This window comes from Cupressus sempervirens, chromosome 9, assembly GCF_028749045.1.
Source record: "Cupressus sempervirens isolate cs-2001-9-10 chromosome 9, ASM2874904v1, whole genome shotgun sequence".
Lineage (NCBI taxonomy): Eukaryota > Viridiplantae > Streptophyta > Pinopsida > Cupressales > Cupressaceae > Cupressus > Cupressus sempervirens.
In genome coordinates, this window is record NC_143126.1 from 733534939 (window position 1) to 733542304 (window position 7366).

A 7366-nucleotide genomic window follows, 5' to 3' on the forward strand; every position below is an offset into this window, starting at 1 on the left:
ACTCCGACAGGCCCTCTAAAGGATTGACTCAGACTAGTGGTTTGAACGCAAGGGTCAAAGTTTCTAATTTCCCTCAAGGGGAAAGAGCATACTCCTCTACCTTACTTTCTCACCCAAACATGCAAAACACGTTAATTACCGACTTAGCTTAATCAATCCAAACTCATTCTTCTTAAATATTTTGATTCTCTTGAAAGGAAACCAGAAAAGAATTAGCACTAGAGAACCACTAAGCTACTTGCCTTCTTTAGAATTTCATCTTTCAGAAGCATCTAGGCTTTTGATTCACCCTTGCTCATGACCTCCAAGTGGCGAAGAGCATAATCCCCTATTCTTTTATCTTGCACCCTAGGATGTTCAGAAGCCCTAATTAGACTATGTTTTGAAAGCAGGAAAGAAAACACATTGTTTTGTGGGTTTTAAGAGTAGTCTTCAACAATCGGATCTTTGATAGCATCCTGCAAACACACAGTCAGTTCATGTTTGGAGAGTTTGTATAAAGGAGTCTTCGTCAAACATCCTGCAAACAACTATTAGGCTACAAAAAATCAAAAAAACTGAAATAAAAATGCTTGAAAGAAAATTTGTTAGTCAAACAGAAGCTCAACTATGGGAAAATAAAATTTAACTTTTTTTGTTCTTTTTTATACCCATAAAAAAGCTTAGAAAATGTCAAAACCTATGAAAACATCATAACCAATTGTGTACAGCTACAACAACCTAGAGAGGAAGATATAGACATTCCTAGTCATCATACGAACATTAAAGAGGAAACTTAGACTATCAGGGGGGAACAAATACATTTTTAGTGCCTAGAAATTGAGATACATAAGAAAGATAAAATAATGAATGTTGAGATGCATACGATTGACATCCAATTAGTTAGACATGGATAGAGCAAAAAAAACATGAAGTGGAATAGAAGACTGTAAATGGTTCAGCAATGAATGATCTCATGTCATCATGAAGTTATAAGGTGATAATTTCATCAAGAAAGGGGACACATACATATGAACAAGGGACTCAAACGCCTATTCAAAACAGCAATCCAAGTGGGCACCTACCATAGAAAGAAATTCATATGTCAAAAGAGATCATTTTATTCATACAAAGCCTTTATTTCATAATTTGAGTCAAATACCATACTCAACAAACAAGTAATAATATTAAGAAGACTGTAGAATTCCAAATTTACCAAAGGAATGTATCCTTTGATAACTAGATAAAAAGAGATAGAAATTATATAAAAAGGATTAATGGTCAACAAATAAGAGAAGAGCTTTATAAATTCCATAGAGACCAAGTAAATCTTGCTAGAGGGAATTTAATAAGAATTTAAAGTTTCTCTTAAAAAGAACTCATAAAGAACAAATGGCATTCTTTGTGAATGTTGGGATTCTGAATTAGAATCTAGATAGAGATTTGTAGAGAATCTCTTAGAGACAATATATATTGTAGTGGTCAAACATATGCATATGTCAGAGATAGAGACTTGGTGGAGGTGGGATCTCTACCAAGTAGTCTTATCAGAGATCCCAAAAAGACCTAAGGGAGAAGCTCTTTCTATGACAATTACCTAATCAAGATATAATTCTCACTAGAGGGTTAAGTGATTGGAGAAAGGATATCTCCTCAAGGATTAGGAAGGATAGCTTGGGTAGTGTTTAGATTAGCATTTACTTAAATACAGTATTGCTAATGTGTTTTGCATACAATTTTTTATATTGTACTGACAAATGGTTGTAGGTTACAACATTCGTACATAAGTAGAAAAGTAGGGACATTACATTCTTCCTCAAGTTATTCATTCAAGAAAGTGGATTTCACATCTATTTGATATAGGTTAAAGTTTTTGTTAGATGCATAAGCTAGGAATATTCTTAATGCTTCTAATCTTGCAATAGAGGAAAAAGTTTCCTCAAAGCTTATACCTTCTTTTTTGTGAATAACTGTTGCATACAAATCTTGCTTTTTTTCTATACAACTTTTGGTATAGAAACATAAAACTCCCATGTCTTGTTCTTATCTATCTAATCAAGTTTGTCTTTCATAGAATTATCCAAAATTCATATTCCCATACTTCATAACTAATCTTAGGTTCAAATTTTGAAATCAAACAAATTTATTCTCTTATCTTTTTTCTTATCATTACTCTTTTTTTTGTGCTTCTAATGATCTAATCTTCAAGATGATTTCTTGCAACATACTTTGTTGTTCTTTTATCTTATATAGATTCTTCTTTAGGCTCTTCTCTAGGTTCTTTGCTTCTAATTTTTCTTTTAAAAATACAATGCACATAATTCTTGTAAAATCATCAATGAAAATAATGAATTAGCATTCACTATAGAATTTTCTTGTTTTTGAAGGTCCACATTAGTATGTATGAACAATCTCCAACTTCTTTAAAGTGGTGAATACTTCACTAGGAAATGAATTCTTCTTCTATTTAGCCATCACACATTCCTTTCATGTCATGTTGGAGGGTTTAAGAATCTTTGGTAGATCTCTTATAGCATTAATATTTCTTACCTTAACAATATTATCAAATTTTATATGGAAAAATCTCCTATACCATAACAAATTGTCATTGAGTTGAGCAAACAAACAACTTATCTCAACAAGATTCAACTGAAAAACATAACCTCTAGTTCATGGACCTATGCCAATCAATTTTCCATATTTATCCTTATTGTACATGTCATTTTAGTAAATTGAAAACAATATCCCTTATCAAAAATTTGTCCAACACTCAAAAAAACATGTTTCAATCCATAAATAAAATACACATCCTTAGTGTTACTTTTACCATCAAGTGCAATAGATCCCTTTCCCTTAATATTTTATATGTGTAAATGTGGCCTCTATTTATTCAACATGGTCGTTGTATGTAGATTCATCCTGGAATGAACATGACATTGTTCACCCAAGAGGAGTCCTACAAGGTGATCTATTGCCTTCTATCTAGGTAGATTTTACTTGCTTATGCTCTCAGATTTGAGGTACAAGTAATCAGACCATTCTAGAATGAATGGTTTAAATACAATTAAGCATATATGAGTGCAATTATTCTAAATGTTATGCAAGAATTTAACTAAATAATAATAAAAATTAAGCTATATGTAATGCATTGTTTAATCTAAATGATATTAAGCTAAGAAATGAAAGTCTATAGAAATAGAATAAGCTTAGATGAGTATGCAATTCAGCAGCAATTCGATAACAATAAAATTCAACCTCCATAACGATGAATTATGAGTCCCTTAAATAGAATCCAGAAATGAATCAATGACCAGGATCAACCTTGATGAACAGTCAGGATTAGATAGAAGATTCAATTGAAATGGAAACTTCCTTGTGCAGGTGAAGTTAACTATTTTAGATCTTAGTGTGATGAGTAGTTAATTGAACTTGTCATGGGTGTGAGATCAAGTTAACTAGATTGATTCCAATTCCAAGAAGTAGTTCACTTAGAGTTTCCATTTCAGAACTGAAGAGAGGATTTTGAAGATATTATTTAATTTAATAAAGTGAGATATGATCTCATAAATGCATTTTCTATTTAATTGAATAATCATATTCAATTAATTAAAATAAGCATAATTATTAAATTAAATAAATTTAATCCCTTAGTTCATTAGCCTTAGGTGACAATTTAATTTAATTAAAGTATAAATAGTTAATAATTAAATAAAATCTTTAATTAGTAGGTTTAATGTGATTAATACGAGTCAATACTTTGGGAATTAAATAGAGAGTATGATTAATGCAAATTTAGGTTTTCTGCATTTGACAATTAAGTCAAGTAGTGACAATTAGAATGAGAATTTCCTAATGAGATAGGTCTTTAGGGTTGATAAAAAAAAGACCAGAATTGGTGATCATGGCAATGAGCCAAATTTGGGGTATTGCAAATATGACATGGAGCATTATTTCCAACTTTGACTCCACCACCATCATAATTCTTAAAATGAACAAATTTTTCTATGTCACTTATCATGTGATGCAAGCATCCACTATCTATTACCCAATCAAATTTTTTCTTCTCAATCTATGATATAAGTGATTTCTCTTATTTAACACAACTCTCTTCCTTAATAAAAATAAAACCTATCACATCTTCATCATCATTGTCAAAAAAAATATTTTCTTAAACTCAATTTCATCATCACTTGCATAAAAACATTATTTTGGAATCTTTGACTAGTAAGTATTCCTAGGCTCAAATATTTTTTCTAGTTTAGGACATTGATAAGAAAAATGGCCAAATTATTTGCAATGCCAAGAAGTAAAAAAAAATCTCACCTTTAGGTTTACTCTTCACAATTAGTGAAACAAGTTCATCAATCTTCCTTTCTTCTTCTTGCATTTATGCCCAATCTCTAGCATAATCACCGCTAGTGCTTGAACTCTTAGTTGGTACTCTTTCTTCATTATGTACACTAGCTTTGAAAATTATTTCAATATTAGAAAACTTATCCTTTAGTCCACTAGATTCAAATGCTTGCGATCTCCTAATCAAAGTTTCTCTATTAAAGTATTTCATAAGTGGAATAACTTCTTCTATTGCAATCACCTCAGTGTCATAAGCATGAGTTAAATATCTCAAAAATTTGTAGCATACCTCATTTTAAGATTGTTCCTCCAGATCATTTTATACCAGTAAAAATCTTAGTAAATCTTTGAATATATGTCCTAACAAATTCATCTTCTTTCATTTTGGCATTTTTAAGCATTTTTTTTTCAATTATGCAATCTAGCCTTTCTTGTGTATTCATCACCTTCATAGAGTTTCTTTGATCTATCCCAAATGTCAAAAGAAAGTCCAAGACTCTTTACTTCAATGAGTTTTATTTCTAGATGTACAAAGGTCAATGTCTCTCTAGTATACATGTTAAACACAAATATCTTAGTGTCTTCATCTGTACAATTGAGTAGATCATTTTCTTCTTTTACAAGAGCCTTAGTCTTTTTAATCAACCAATAACCAATCCCCATGTAGATCTATAGACACTTAAAATCATCCCTAAAGACTATATTAATTTATTAATATTGCCTATGACATTGTAATTAATTATTAATTAATTAATTATATTGCTCGCATTCTTCTACTTATTTAATTAAATTATTTTAATTAAATAAGTTCATTCTCTTAAGTATTTAAATTTAATTTAAATATTCCTAGGCTTAGTGTGTTAAATTAATTTAACACATAATCCTCCATAATCCCTTTTTTAAATAAATCTTATTTATTTAAATCTTTGTATCCCATTAATTCTTCTAAACTCATGATTAAATTAAATTTCATTTAATTTAATCTTAAGCCTAACCTAGAGCCTAGCCTATAACCATCATTTTTATCCTCTTAAGCCTACTTCTTCTCTAATCCCACTTAATCATTCCTAATCATCTCCCTAATCCCCCTCATTAGCCTAAGATTGTGCTCACACATGTGTGAGATGGCATGCCTACACACTCCCCTTTGCACTCTTGTCTCTCACTCTTCTTCTCAAGTTTGCTCACACATGTGTGAGCAAACTTTAAATTCTTGACCATTTGCATGGCTTGCATGTCACCTTATGTGGCATCTACATGGATGCCACCTCACCAAGCCCTCCCTCAAGCATATAAATAGAGGGCTCGTCTCAAGCATTTACATCTCCTATCATTGCATTGTTACCATGCCATTTTGAGTCTTGAGTTTTCATGCTAGGGTTTTCATTGTAGTTTGAGTTTTCATAGAGATTTCTAGGTGAATACTAACCATTTGGTAGCTGGTTTATCTTTGCATTTGCATTATTGGTTTAGTTTACATAAATTTTCTCATCTCCATTTCATTTATATCTTAGTTTCACTTGCATATCTAGTTAGTTTCTTTGTTGCATTTCATATTTTCACCATTGAATGCTTTCAAGTATGGCTTTCTCCATAGCCATTTCTTGAATTGTTCTTCATCTCATATAGTTTATGGTTCATATTGCATCATCACTCACATTTGCACATTCACTCAAGAGATTCACTCCATTGTTGTGTTTGGGAGAGCACACCAAACATACCCTCCATCTTAACACACCAATAAGGCCTCTCATGGGTGCCTTTGTTGAGTTGTAGAGGTGGCTGGAAGACTTGATTTGTTGGCTGCTTTGAGTTGCAAAACTCAAGCAAGCATTAGTTTGGTTTTCTTTCATTTTGATGAATTCTTCAAACATGTTTTGGTTTGAACTAATGTTTGCTTGTTGATTCATGCTCCCAACAGGTCACATTTTCTAGCACACAAGATCAAATGAGTTCTCATCTTATCCTTTGAACTTGTATAGTTATCTCTATCAAATTTTGGACTTTCCTTCCTAAATTTTGAGGATCTCCTTAAGTTTAAAAGATTCCTAATCAAGGACTTAATGCTCTAATATCAATTGTTAGAAAGTAAAATATACCCACACAACTAGGGGGGAGTGAATTAGTTGTGATCAATCAACCTATATCCAACTTACTAATTCCAACTTCAATAACCAAAACAATGAACCATAACAAGAGATAAACCATATACAATGACACAATGATTTATTAACTAGGGGAATCCTTCATAAGAAGAAAATTATAGCACCCACAAAATGATGTACTAATATAAATATTCCCTATGAAAGGATGTGACCTCGGTAGGAGTCAATTAAAATACAATTAGTACCTTAGTCTCTGTTAGAAGAATTTAAATCCTTAATAGAAGGTTCTAACCCTATTAATGTTAGAAATTAAAGTCCACCAATATAACTAGGGGGTGAACTATTTATATGGTTTAAACAACTTTTATCAACTTTAACAAATCTAAAATAAGGAATGAAAAGATATATAAGTTACAAGTTAACAACCATAAAATTGGATACAAGATATGTTAACTAGGGAAACCCTTGAGGAGGGGGAAAACTTTGGTGGGAATGATGCCCACAGAATGATGTACTAATATTAATATTTATTGTGAAATGATGTGACCCTATTAGGAGTCAAATAAATAGAATTATTATATATGAGTCCATTTTCAAAGACTTTGAATCTCTTTCAAAAGATTCTAACCCAATTAGGAGTTGTGTCAACCCTATTAGGAGCTGAAAGGAAGATAACTGAACCCACTATCCAAATTGCCTTAAACAATTCCTTAGGATAATAAATCCAATAGGTTAGCTGAACAAATAATAATTTCTTTTCTAATATGATTCCCTTGAAGTCCAAAAAATTATCCTCAACATTAAGCACTTGTCTAATTTCCACAAATTTACATCCAAATCTCACACAACATTACATCAATATTATATGACCACATATGCATATTTTTAAACCAAGAAAATATCTTCCTTTTATACCAAGTCCCAATAAT